The sequence below is a fragment of the Microtus oregoni genome, unplaced genomic scaffold (genome assembly GCF_018167655.1).
Source record: "Microtus oregoni isolate MIOR12 unplaced genomic scaffold, Mior012 000026F_ref0000081, whole genome shotgun sequence".
NCBI classification, from domain to species: Eukaryota; Metazoa; Chordata; class Mammalia; order Rodentia; family Cricetidae; genus Microtus; species Microtus oregoni.
Window position 1 is genome coordinate 11547474 of NW_024543085.1, and position 14782 is coordinate 11562255.

Sequence of the window (14782 nt, forward strand, 5' to 3'; positions counted from 1 at the left end):
CTGCTGCATAAGTATCAATGTAGACTTTTTGCTTCAGGTAAGATACATTTTTAGACTACAGTGCCCTTAGAATGACCATGACAGGGAAGATTTGTCATGTACCTTTCACTGGGGCTGTAATCTAGAGATAGTGTATCTGATGTTCTCACACCGGTTGCCTCGTCCATGCCACTGCTCTCCCCAATCACTGACAAAAACCACAAATCCTTACAGGCAAAAGTTCAGAAAAAATAGCCTGACTCTCGAAGCTTCCTGGAAGATATGCCTCTCTCTCAGTGTGTCATTCACTTTTAGTACAGTAACTGTCACTGTTACTGCTTATAAAGAAGGAATGAGAAACAGAAGCAACTCATATGAATGTATGCATAAAATTGTTGCTGTATTCCCACTACTCGGTTGGAGTACTGAATGTAAGAGGCATGAAAAAGCTGGAGAAATGGAGAGTTCACTTATTTAAGGTACATTTTATGGAATTTATATTATAAATGAATTATAGACAACTATTGTGGAAGAAATATTCTTTTGTTTTGGAGAAGTCAGACCAAGTAAACATTTCAAGTTTTATACAAAATAATTAGTCTAATATGTTTATGTATATTACATGCTGGTCATATAACTTTGAGTTCCCTTGTTCTGGATAATACCCAATAAATGCATGCTTATCATTCAAGATTTCATATGATTTTAAATGGATATTTGAAGTAATAAACAAATGCAGCACATACTTTATGTATAAGATGCCAAGAAGAAACAAAGTTTGACCTGAATTAGAGCTTTGAATTCAACTGGGGGAAGAACAAAAGGCCAATGTAGATTTGTAAATAAATATCAGTGAATTGAAAGAAAGTCATGCTGTTTATAGGTTGAATAGAGATATAATAAAGAATTGTCTATAATTAAAATATCTGTAAAGAGATTTTTTTTCACTTCCAGTGAAAAGGATGATATTATTATTAAAATAGATTTTATATATGTTGTTTTGGTTTTAAATTTTACTTTGATATTTTATTATTGTTCTACTAAATTATATAAATGAATAAATAAATTAAAGCATGCTTTTAAAATCCTGTTGGTCTAGCTGTGGTGTCTCATTGTCTATTTTCCATTGAGGTTTTTCTCCTTTTATGTCTAGAATAATGTGTTCTGAAAACAATGCTTTTTGTGTTTGTTTACATCTTAAGTGTTTATGTTTATGGTACATAGTCTTTGCCATAAACTTTTCTGTATTTTCTGTTTCCATGATGGTCATTCATTGAGCTTTTTAACATGACCTTCCATGAACTAAGTCTAAAGGTTGACCAGTGTTAAAGTTCTCTAAATGAACAACAACAACAACAAACCCACACTTCTGAAAAGGGGGTGTCAAATTGGTGCTCAGTCTAAATGCAACAACATTGGCATTGTTCCTGTGGTAGTTTAAATGAGAGTGACTGCATAGGTTCATATATTTGAATAAGAAGGCTCTATGTGATAGAGCCGTTTGTAAAGGATTGGAAGGTGTAGCCTTAATTCTGATGGTTTGTTCTTAGGGTTGGACTTTTAGATTTCAAAAGGCTTTTCTTTCACCATGCATTCACTTGGCTGTCATAGACTCTAACCTTCTGAAGCCACAAAACCAGTTTGACATTTGTTGTATAGTTTGCTTTGCTCATTGGTGTTTTATCAAATCAACATAGATGTAACTAAAACAGAAGACGGTACAGGGAAGTGGGTTGTAACTGTGATAGTCCTCAGCACGTTAACGTTTAGAAGACTGTAGAGGACTGGTATTTGGACATAAAGGCATTTGAATATTTGGTCTTAAACAAAAGCTATCATGTGTGCTAGTAGGAAAGTGTAAGACATGCAGAGAGATGTGTAGACTATGAATACCCAGATCAAGATGTGTCAGAAGGCAGCAATGCTAATAACTAAGCTGTAGACTGTTCTTGTGTTAAAGGATGTGACTGCTTTCTGCCCTTTTCCTAAGAATTTGCCTGAGGATAAACTTTTTGAAAATGGACTATTTTCTTTGGTAGAAGAAATTTCAAGACAGTCTAATGTTGGTTAGATCTCTTGGGTATTAATGATATTACTCAATTGTATAAGTCAAATATTTGCCTACTCACATGTTGAAAGATATATTGATTGTTTCCAAATTCAGCAACTATGAATGAACCCTGCATAATTATCTATACTCAGGTTTTCATGTGCACATAAGTTTTTGATTCATTTGGATAAATCTAATGGGAACTTGCTGGGTCGTAGCACAATGAATGAATGTTTAGTTTATAAGAAACTGCTGGACTGTCTTCCAAAGTGGTGATCTATGACTTTTCCACCTCAATTGCTGAAAATTCCTTCCACTTCACATTTTTGACCCTTTTGAGAATTCTTGATATAAGACTTGGTCATTCTAACAGGTGTAATAATTTCATTTTTCTTTAATTTTCACTTAATCTCGTTTCATCCATTAAATAAAATGTGGAGCACATATCTTCACGTGACTTTGCTTGGTAGCTGCAATATTTGTCTTTTGTTGTTGTTTAGTTGTTTGTGGTCCCTTGCTAAATTTTAAAATGATGATGTTTGTTTCTGTTTAGTTAGAAATGATGCATAAGCATCCTTTGCTTGTTTGGAATACATATCTTTTATTATTAAGTCAGTTTGAGCAGTTATTTTCTCTCAACATGGTTCATGTTCTCATTGTCTTTACGGTGTTTTTATAAAGTGGAAATTTTGACTTTTGGTCATGTCCAGCTTATCAAGTATCTTAAGGTCTTGCCTTTGCAGTTGTAGCTTAGAAGCATCTATGTACACAAAGTTACTCCACTGTCCCTTCCACGATTTTCTGGTATTCTTGAGGCTTTGAATTTGACACCTAGGTGGATGATTCACTCAGAGTAAACTTTTGTGAAAGGTGGAAGGTATATGTGTAGATTCATATTTTTCCAGTTTTCCCAGCCCCAGTTTTTGAAAAGACCCATCTCTGCTCCTTTGTCAAATATCAGTTGACTATATTTGTGTGATTCTATTTTTGCAACCTTTATTCTATTCTGTTGATCTTTTCTTTCACTGATACCTTTCTGTCTTTCTTACTTGAACTTTAGTGAATGCCTTGAAGTAGTACTGTTTGAGTTTCTGAACTTTCCTTGATACAGTCATGCCTATTTTAGGATTTTGCCTTTGCTTTCAAATTCAGAATCAGTTTGTCAGTATCCGCAAAAGTCATGTGCTGAAAATTTTTACTGGGTTTGAGCTGAATTCATAAATTTCAAAAGGAAGACATTCTGTCAACATTACATTTGCCTAACCATAGACATGGAAAGTTTACCTATTTAGATATTCTTTGATATTTATCTTAATTACTTTTGTGGTTTTTATGAGATACTGTATATAGATTATTAAAGTTATATCCAAGTTTCTTGTTTTGAAGGGAGATAACATGAATGTTTTGATGTTTTAATTTCAAATACTAGTTGTTTTCTGTCATCAAATAAGAAAGTTAACTTTGAATATTAGACATTTCTGTTACAAAATTCTATTGTAATTGCGCATTACATTTTTACTGTTATCCTAGAGTTGACAATATGCACTGACATCAAGTCCAAGTTCACTTTCAAATTACACTATATAACTTTATAATTAATGTAAGTTCCTAACAGTTACAATATGATCTGAATATCTTCTTGCAGTCTTTTGGATAATATCATCATTCATTTAACACACAACTTAAGCTCAAGACAGTGGTTTGTATTTTACATAAAAATGTATTTGACTATTTTAGTTTTTATCACTTGTACAAAACAGGTGAGAGAAACTGAAAGGAGCAAAGATTTGTGCTTTTGCTCATTGTCACTGACGTTAGGTCCATGGGAGAACATCATGGCAGCAAGGTGAGGCAGAGAGATATGCTCACTTCATGATAGCCAGGAAAGAGAACAAAGAAGAAAGATTTAAAAACAAAACACAATCTTCAAAGTATGTTCTCCGCGATCTAAGTCCTTCAGTTTTTTTGCTACTTCATAGTAGCAACTGCAAATTCATCAACAGAATAATCCATAGACAAAGTTACTATTTTCAGGATCCAGTTTCCTTTCAACTGTGCCATCAACTGGAGACTGAGCTGTCAACATATAAGTTTATGTGGTACCTTTCATATCCAAGCCATGAAATTTGTTTTGTTGAGGAGTTTGAAGTTAGTTAGAGAAGGCAGCTCACTGTTAGTAGAACTCTAACAAATAGTCAATGGAGGAAAAGGAAGCATGAAATAAATAGGTGGGGATAATAGAAGTCAGAGTTTCTTAAATTCAAAACTTTAATATCAATGCAGCATTAACTAAACAAATGCTATGCCATGAATGATTATGTGCCAGTTTGATTACTGAAAATGTCATCTCAAACATCACTAAGTGGTGGAAATCCCTATTTGTGAATCACATTTGGACTATAAACCTCCCAGAGAAGCAGTTGGGGAATCTGATATTTTAGCATGTGGTAGACTGAACTTGAAATCTCAAGTCGTCTAGGCCTGTCCACCTGATAAAATATTTATCACTATCATTATCTCAATGGAAAATGTCTTATGCTAGTGATCAAAGTATTCATATATAGACTGGAAGATTTTTTCTTAGGTCTGAAGATTTTTGTCTTAGGTTCTCTGTGTTTTATTTGGGTTTAAACAAATGTCAAAGAAGCTCTGGAATCAAGAAAGGGGCTTCATCGACAATTTTCTCAAATTACCACTACATCTTATGCATACTGACAGAATTAAGCCTCCCATGTTAGCAACAATATTGTCTTGTTTATAGATTTAATTGTTGCTTTTACTTTTTGACAGAAAAATAGTTCTAAAATATATATTTAAATATTTTCATAATATTCCTACAAAAATGTAACAAGTGTATACAATGTTGGTAAATGAAACAGTCTCACCTTTCAATAAATATTTGAGCTGCAAAGAAATCAATCAATATTCACCTAAACTGCTCTTTCAAAATGTACTTTTATTTTACCTCAATGTCTCTGAATAGATCTCATTAATGTTTTGACAGGGATATGGTGATACCTGAAATATCATTTCTTTATTTTCTTATATCCCTGTGCTGTTCTCCAGAGAGAGGGTTAAAATTTGGTGTACTTATTTGTATCTATGTTTTGTCCATTATGGATGAATGGCATTGCATTTGTTTGTTTGTTATCAAAAGGAGAAACCCTGGAGCTCCAGGGGATCCAGTGACCTCCTTTGGCACTGCATGTATGTGAAGACACACACAAATAAACACTAAAAATAATGTGTCTATTATGGGCTAAATAGATGGCTCAGAGGTTAAGAACACTTCTTACTCCTGCAGAGGGCCTAGGTCAAATTCCCAGAGCCCTCATGGAGGCTAAGAGGCATCTGTAGTTTCAGTTCTAGGAAATTCAATGCCCTCTTCTGACCTCCTTGGGCACTGCATGCACATGGTGCATTGACACACAAGTGGATGAAACACTCATACACATACTATAAATAGTCTTTTTTTTGGGGAGGGGGGTTGGGAATTCTTTTTTTTTTAATTTTTTTTTATTGCGAAAAGAAGAAAAAAAAAACATAAACAAAAAAACAAGTTTCCACCTCCTCCCAGCCTCCCATTTCCCTTCCCCTCCTCCCACCCTTCTCCCCCTCCTCCCACCCTTCTCCCCCTCCTCCCACCCTTCTCCCCCTCCTCCCACCCTTCTCCCCCTCCCCCTACTCCTCTCCCCCCCCCCTCCCTCTCCAGTCCACAGAGCAGTCCGGGTTCCCTGCCCTGTGGTAAGTTCGGGACCACGAGGCGTGCATCCACCCACTGAGACAGTGGAGCTGATCTACGGGGAGCTCACCAAGGCCAGCTGGACTGTGACCGAAAAAGCATGGGATAAAACCGGACTCTCTGAACATGGCGAACAATGAGGGCTGATGAGACACCAAGGACAATGGCAGGGGGTTTTGATCCTACTTAATGTGCTGGCTTTGTGGGAGCCTAGCCAGTTTGGATGTTCACCTTCCTAGATATAAATAGTCTTTTAAAGGTGCCTTTCAGCATCTGTTTCCTATGCTGCCCAATATGGCGTCACTATGGTGTCACTGACTACAGGTGGCTATCCCAAGTGAGATGTAAGGGAATTGAAATAAAAAAAAAATTAAACCAAAAAAAAAAAAAAGGAGAAACCCTCCTTATATATCACAGTGATTGTCTGACTTCAGTATTCTATTTGAATGAGAGACTAATTTGAGAATAAAACTCAGAGGAAATCTCAAATCACTAAGCTTCAGTCACTATGTATGCCTGTATGTTTATATATGCTTCAGAGTTTTTTATCATATCAAATCTATATATTGATAACCACAAAACCTAAAATTTCTTTCATATTAAGATAATATTAAAGTCACATGATCAACTTTTAAAAAATTTATTTGATTTTTTTTAAAAAAAATACCAATCCAAGTTCCCACTCTCTCTCCTCGTCCAATTCCCTCCACACACCCTCCATCCTACCCCAATCTAATACTCAGAGAGGATAAGGCACATTGCTGTGTGGAAAGGTCCAAGACCCTCCCTACTATATCTAGGCTGAGCAAGGTATACATCCAAAGCCAATAAGGGTTCAAAAAATCAGTACATGCAGTAGAGATTAATCCTGGAGCCACTGCCAATGGCCCTCAGTCTGCCCCAATTATGCAACTGTCAACCACATTCAGAAGGACTACTTTGGTCCTATGCTTGTTCCTTCCCAGTCTGGCTGGAGTTGGTGAGCTCCTATTAGCTCAGGTAAACTATTTCAATGGATGAACTCATCATGGTCTTGACCTCTTTGCTCATATTCTTATTCCTTCCACTCGTCAGTTTGGACTTGGGAGCTCAGTCCAGGGCTTCGATGTGGGTCTCTCTGCCTCTATTTCCTTCAGTTGCCAGATGAAGGTTCTATGGTGATATTTAAGATAATCATCAGTCTGATTATAGGGCAATTCAAGATTGAGCCCCCTCACCTCTATTAGGGTGTAGGCAAGGTCATCCTTGTGAATTCCTGGGAATTTCTCTAGAGCCAGGTTTCTTGCTAACTCTATAATATGCTCCATCAATCAAGACATCTCTTTACTTGCTCTTATCTCTGTCCATCCTCCATTTCGACTATCCCGTTCCCTCAAGTTCTTCTCAGTCCTTCCCTTCTTCCCTACTCTTTCTCTATGACATTCTCTTCTCCCTCCATCCCCTTTCTCCCAATTTTGTTAGTTGATCTTGTCTGTTTCCAATTTCCAGGTGGATCTATATATTTTTCTTTGGGTTCACATTATTACTTAGCTTATCTAAGTCATGAATATAAGGCTCAATATCCTTTGTTTATAGATAGTCTCCACTTATAAATGAGTACATACCATATTCATCTTTTGGGGTCTGAATTACCTTTCTCAGGATAGTGTTTTGTAATTCCATCCATTTGCATGAAAAATTCAAGATGTCTTTGTTTTTTCCTCTGATGCACTGCATTTTTTTATTCATTCTTCAGTTGAAAGGCACCTAGGTTGTGTCTAAGTTCTGGCTATTAAAACAGTGCTGCTATAAACATACTTGAACAAATGCTTTTGTAGTATGATTGTGAATCGTTTGGGTATATACCCAAGAATGGTATTGCTGGATCCTGTGGTAGGATGATATCTAATTTTCTGAGAAACTGCCATACTGATTTTTAAAGTAGTAACTCTGTGAACTCCAAAATGCTTGTTCCTAGTTAATTTTATTAGAAATTCCAAACTAAAAAGTAACATTGTGCTATGTTATATTAAGACAATAGATAATGCACATCTTTTCAGCATCTTTTGAAAAAATGCTTAATTATTTTTCATTTAAAATTATTTTTCCATTATTGAAATTAGAATCTTTTCTCATACAATATATCCTGATTACAGTTTCCCCCTGTTCTATTCCTCCCAGTTTCTCCCACCTCCCCTCCATCCAGATCCACTTCCTTTATGTCTTTCATTAGAAAGTGTTGTCTGAGGTTTTCTGTCCTGCCTGGTTTCCACAATCATTAAGTCCTAAAGAAATCACACAGAGGTCTACATTAGTTATGAACTTATTGGCCCATTATCTCAGGCTTTTTATTAACTTTTATAACTTATATTAGCCCATTATTCTTATCTATTTTAGCCACATGACTTGGTATTCAGTGAGGCAGTCACTTCTTGCTTCTTCTGTGGCTGGGCCAGGACTGAAGAGGAATGGGCTTCCTTCTTTCCAGAATTCTCCTGTTCTCATTGACCTGCCTCTATTTCCTGTCTGGTTGTCCTGCCTATACTTCCTGCCTGGCTACTGGCCAATCAATGTTTATTTAAAATATAATTGACAGAATATAGATCATTGTCCCACACCAAGAAAAGAACAGGCTTATAAAAGATAACAACCAATGATAACAAAATAAAATATAATAAAAATATTATATGTGTGTGTGATGCACGCCTTTAATACCAGCACTCAGGAGGCAGAGGCAGTGGCAGTGGCAGATAGATCTCTGTGAGCTTGAGGCCAGCCTGGCCTACAAGAGCTAGTTCTAGGACAGGCTCTAAATTTACACAGAGAAACCCTGTCTCAAAAAACCAAAACCAAAACCAAAAACAATCTCATCATGACTGGACAAGTCAACTCAACAGAGCTCAAACAGTCTAAAGAGAAGGCACAATAATCAGAGCTCGACTAATTCACGCACTCCTGAGTTCCATGATTTTACTTTTAAGATAATAATCAAAGTGATGAATTTCATTATGATGCTATGATACAGAAATCTATTTTGTTCATATTTTCAGCCTTTTCATCTCACTTTCTCCTGATCACTAGTCATTTGGGTCACTTCCAAAATTAGTTTCCCCTCCAGTTTCATATAAAATATATATATATATACATATATATATTCTATATATATTTATAGTTCTGTGAAGAATGTCATGTGTATTAAAGGATGCACAAATTTGTATCAATAAAAAAACACAATGAGGGACAGTCCTGTTGTGGGTGATAGAGCTGAGGTATAGGGCTGATGTTTCTTCTCAACTATCTGCTTGAATTCTGAGCTGGTATAACCACTTCTTTACATTAATTTCTATTCTCTATCTCTCACGCTATTTTTCTCTCATTGCTACATGTTCTGTCTGCCCTTTTTTCAACAAAACAGCACATCTGGATGTATCATTTTGATTAATATCAAGGTATCAAATGCAGATGAGCAGCAGAGATGGTTATGAGCATGGAAGAATCATTTGTAGGTGAGAGAAGATGAGTTGGTGGGAAAAACAACGCAAAAGAGAAGTTACTTTCTTCATCATGTTTATTCAGTAATGTGAGGAGCTGAGGTCTCACGGATATTTGCATAGAAAGGAGAGGCACAGAAAAAGTGCATTTTATCTTTTGGGTTATGTATAGCTATTAGGAGAGGAAGAATATTTTTTTCTGTAGCATGGATACCTGGCACCCCAGGAAGTGGTTTGGACTGAGAGCTGAAGGTGTGAGTTCAGTTCCTGCACATCTACCTCTACAGGTGTTTGGAAATAGTAACTTCACTCTTCACTCCAGGTGAAGGAAACACTGTTGTTCTTTGCATTTCCCTCTCAATTCTACAAGGACTGATTGCCTCAGTGTCCCACTCCTTTCTGTTTCAAAGGGTATTCTACGTCAGATTTATTTAAATTCTCACACCTGTTCAACTTTGCCTTTATTTGTTCATAGAATCATGGATCTCTACAGCACATAGTTCTTGATTCCCTGGGGTCCCTGAGAGTAGTCTAGATTCATAACACACAAAGGTGCTAAGAGATAAACACTCATGGCCTCTTTTGTTCGTATTGTGACTATCAGAATCAGGATTATAATCCACCATAAGCATTTTCTTTTGCGTGCAACTTCTTAACATTGAACCTTTGCAAACAAAACTTTTTCTATTCCCCCTTTTTACATTTTATACATACAATATATTTTGATCACCTTTCCCCTCTGCTCTTCCTTGATCCCTCTCATCCCCTCACCCACCTATGAGAAATAATAACTTTTATCCTCAAATTTTACCTTTTATTTTCCTGTTTACAGTGTCTCTACAAATGATTGATGTTATGATATTGATTTCATGTGAATGCCTAATGAAAACTAAACAAACTACTGTAGAATTTCTCCTAAGCCCTTCAAGTATTTTAGAAACTATGTAATATTTTAAGTAATTTATATATTGTATGCTTTCTAGCAAAAGAATATTCCTCAGAAACCTAAGATTATTTGTTTTAAACAAATTACCCTAATCACTTTTATCAAACAACTGGAAAAATTAATAGATTGTTCTGTAAATTGTAAACTATGAATATAAAAAAAGAAAAAATCCAATATGAATTGAAAAACTGATCTAGACCTGTGCATTTTAGTAAGAAATCAATATACTTTGGTGTCATACAAAATAATTATGAAGGAAGCAGTAGCATAAGGACTGAATTATAGAGTATTCCTGTGTTTGTGTAAGATCTTAATACTGAGAAGAATTCAGAAAACAGAAAGAATACCAAATAGTCAAATTTAAAAGACCGTAGTTACCTTACTATTTATGTCATCAGTCTACTGCAATTGTTGTATTTTTCCAAATGGTTTTGAATTATAATCTGGAGTAAATTTATGGTCCTGTGGAATACCAGTGACAGCTGGGAAGAGTCACAGCAGCACTGAGTAATTGCCACTGTAATTCAGACAGAATAAGTAGTAACCAGTCCTTCATACTGTTATGGTTTTGTTGGATAAAGGTTTCTTTATTTTATAACATTTAGAAATATTGTTTAGAATAATAATGTCCAGATTCTCAGCAGAAATAGCACATTATGTCACTAAAACCACTTCAGTGCTATGGTCAGATATAGCTCATCAAACACAGAACTCTGTCTTCTTCCAATTTAAAATGTAGAGGTGGTTCGGCTTTCTGTGTCATAATTACCAATCAATTAGATTAGATGCTTGGATTAAAATTCATTTTCTATCTATGTAACAGGAAGGCCTAAAATTTTAGGATCTTTATTAAACATATGTATTTAGTCAAAGAAATATTATTAGATAAATGTTTCAGATTAAAGAGAAACTAGGAAAACAATTTGGCTGAGTAGGAGATAGGGCTGGAAAATAGAAATTCAAATAACCATTGAAGTAATAACCCTCATATTGTGTTAAAAGGAGAAAATGATTACTACCAATTTGTTAATTGTGGAAAGGCCTAGATAGCTTATTAAGTATGTGTTGAAGAGGCAATTGAAATCAGTCATGTTTTCTGTTGGGATCCTATAACACAAACACTTTTATTTCATAAATTATAGAATTTAATCATCCAAAAGTTTAAACCTTCCCAATCTATATAAGAAGAGGGGATGAAATATGAACCCGTGGCATATTGGGAGCTCCCAACAATGAGATTTAAAGTTCTTAAAATGAAGGCATATCTAATGCATTTCACACTAATTTGCAGATTCCCAAATAATGAATGAATTAACCAATCTGTTTTGAGGGTGAATATGTCCTATGTTTCATTTAATGATTGCACTAATCATGACAAATTCAAGGCTAATTTTCAAAGAAGTGACTACGGGTCTTTATCTCTCCTCACAGAGCTCTTCCAGTGTGATGCTGGGGCTGAATGTACTTAGGATTCCATTCCAAGGTTGACTTGAAAGGTGTGTGGAAGATTAAGAAAAGAAAGGTAAATGCTTATTTTGATCCTCAGTGTTTTGGTTAGGTATATTTACAAAGTTTATAACGGGCCACAGTGGAGTGCCAAGATGCAGCCAAGTGGGTACTTAATACTGTTGATGTCACCAGCCCTCCTTCTTTCCTCTTGTTTTCTGTTATTACTTAACTTGCTCTCAGTTTTTAAATATTAGCACAAAGAATGTAGAAATTTTGTTCAAACTGTTGAAAAGACACGATTAAGCAATAATTTGATAATGTTGTGCTGGATTCTAAGAGCTGGCATTCAGTATTACTAGTTGGCATGTAATGGTGTGTAAGCCCATGTGTATTTGTCTGTGTCCATTGTCCATTAGTCCATGAATGTGTGTGCACGCACTCACACACATGCACGCGTGCACACACACAAACACTGTACTGCTAATTTTTTTCATGACCTAGTATTATTTAATTTAAATGCATATTGACTTTGTCAGGGAAGCCAAACATGCTGAGAAACTGTGAGGTAGCCGATAAAATAGCAATGCAATTTTCTCTTTATTTGGACCAGTTATAACTAACATTTAATACTAAAGAGTTTAACTATTTAGGAAGGATTTATTTCCTTAGTGAAATCATAAATCTTTATATTTTGTCATAGTTTGCCTTGATATTTACAAAGGCAACATGAATGATTTTCAATCTCTAATATTTATGTAAAGTTGGGTTTATGGTTTTATTGTGTTATTGTTCAGATAACTAATTATATTCAAGTAACTGATTATATGTAATACATGTATGTGTATGTGTGTGTGTATGTATAAAAGAAACAACTTCAAATCCAGGAAAAGTCATGTCTCTTAAATGAGACAAATCCTCTAATAATCCTGGAAGCTAATCATGCTTTGGTCTACTTAGATTGGAGACCCAAAACTTAAATTTCTTTTTTTAAATTTTATTTTCTTATCAGGGTCTCACTATAAAGCTCAGGCTGTCCAGGAACTTATTATATAGATCAGGCTGACATCAAATGCACAGAGATCCCCTGTCTCTACCTTCCAGGTGCTGGGAAACCTATTTCACCATGCTCAGCATAAAACAAAAGTTAAGGGATTTTTTTTTTTACTGTTCTATTTGGTAAGTCAACGTTTAACCCCTCCCCCCATTTTTGAAAGAATGCCCCCAAAGGAAAGGGAATCATTTTTCTGGACTTCTTCAGAAATATTCCTCAGTGGGTTCCCTTTGTCACTAGCGAGCCTCAGAACCTCATTTTTGTCTAAATTGCCTTCCTCATTTCTATACCTTTCTCAAGATAGAACCACCATAACTCCCCTGAGGGATTTATGTTGACTGCATTAATTATAGTTAAATACTTCCCAGTTATTTTATGTTCTGATTTACCTATGATTATGCTGTTGTTATTTTATCAACTTTGTCACTTTGCCAAACACAGAATGAAATGACTCGACATTTAGTTAGAATTTACGGTTTTCAAAGTGATGTGACCAGTATTGACTCCATATTCTCATTAATTATCTTTATTATGAAAGTGAAGCTGAGACTATAATCTTCATTTGGTAAGCAGGGAAATAACAGGGAGCCCACATGATTTGCAAAAGTAATTTACCCATGATTCATAGTGCATAATTTAATAATGAAAATAGACCACTTGCTTTTCTAACATCAAAATTTTGTGTGGTAGGAGATATTAGTGGTCATATTGAAGTTAATGGTAAAATTGACATACTCCATCTTTATGAATACTTTTGATAATAATGTTTCCATTCTCTTTTAAAAGTATTTACTTGTATGGGAGAAGAGATAATTGGATTTAAAATAAGGGTGTTCATTTCTGTTGACATACCAGTACAACATTATTTAACAATAACCTTTCCTCTTTGTTTATGTCCAATATCTCATATTGATAAATATCACAATATAAAACATTTAAAACTTAAAAGTTTTTACACATTCAAACACATTGAAATTCTATCTCTTTAAAAAAATCAAAGTATTTTTAACAATAAAAAATTTCTTTAAAAAATTCAAAGTTTATCAGCTATGAACACCTATAAAAGCAAAATAATACTTCCTTATTCCAAAAGGGAATAGCCAGGAAAGAGTCACAAATCTAAACAAAGCAAAATCTACTCTCTCAGTGTAAATCAGTGAGTGTTCAATGACTGGGATTTGCCCACGATCTTCTGGGATCCTCCTAAGTGCTTGGCACAGAACATGGAGCCTATCACCCTTGTTAAGTCTGGCTCCACTCCATCACCTCTACTGCCCTTGACAGTAATCCAATCTTGCTGTCATCTTCAAAATGTTGGGGTCCCCTGCTGTAACTCATCTGCACTTTCATCAAGAACCTCCTGGAAGGAGGCTCTTTCCATGGTGCTGAACCTCAACTTGTATGCATGTCCCATTTCAACCCTTGTGCTTCACCTGGTCCTAAGGGTGACCATTGTGGTAAACTCTTCTGCCCTCTCTCACTGCCAAACCTCCCACGATCTCCTTGATCTTCTTCATGCCTTCAAAACCAGCACTCCCTGAGTGACTCTTAAACTACCAAATTCAATGTCTAGCACAGTGTATATCCTTGGCTGCTTCTGAACCCCAGGTTCTGTTTGCTACCTCTGAGAAAATACTCTCAGAGTATTAAACTTCGATGATGCTCATCTCTTCTTAATCACTGGTAATTTTTCCACTCCAGCTAACCAGCATCATTTGTCCCAGTAAAGCAAAAATTTCACTTCAGTGTTGCTAGGCATTTGTTAATTGTGAATGGTTCTTTAGTTCCAATTGACTAGAACCACAAATTCTTAATTCAAATTAGTAAATGGCTCCAATTGAGCATTTAAAATTTCTTCTGAACATTTCATGTCAGGCCTCCATCAACTGCAGTTCTTATACCATTGTCTTGTCAGCTCTAATACTATTGACTATGGAACTTTCGACACGCAATAGAGTTTTAGCTCAAAGTTTCAAAGTCCTTCCACAGTCCTAGGAGAAATAGTATAATCACGTCTGTTACAGCAATACCTCACTCCTGGTACCAATTACTGTCCAGTTAGGCTCACTGTTTCTGTGATGAGATATCATAGCCA

The 14782-nt window shown here is 35.5% G+C and overlaps 1 protein-coding gene across 1 annotated transcript in view; it reads left to right on the forward strand.

Annotated features, from left to right (window-relative positions):
- Foxp2 (forkhead box P2) overlaps positions 1-14782 on the forward strand; it is a 494130-nt gene that overhangs the window by 146544 nt on the left and 332804 nt on the right. Inside the window, exon 3 of the mRNA XM_041675445.1 lies at positions 11619-11709. The gene's annotated coding sequence lies outside the window, so the exon portion shown is untranslated. The remainder of the gene's footprint in view (positions 1-11618; positions 11710-14782) is intronic.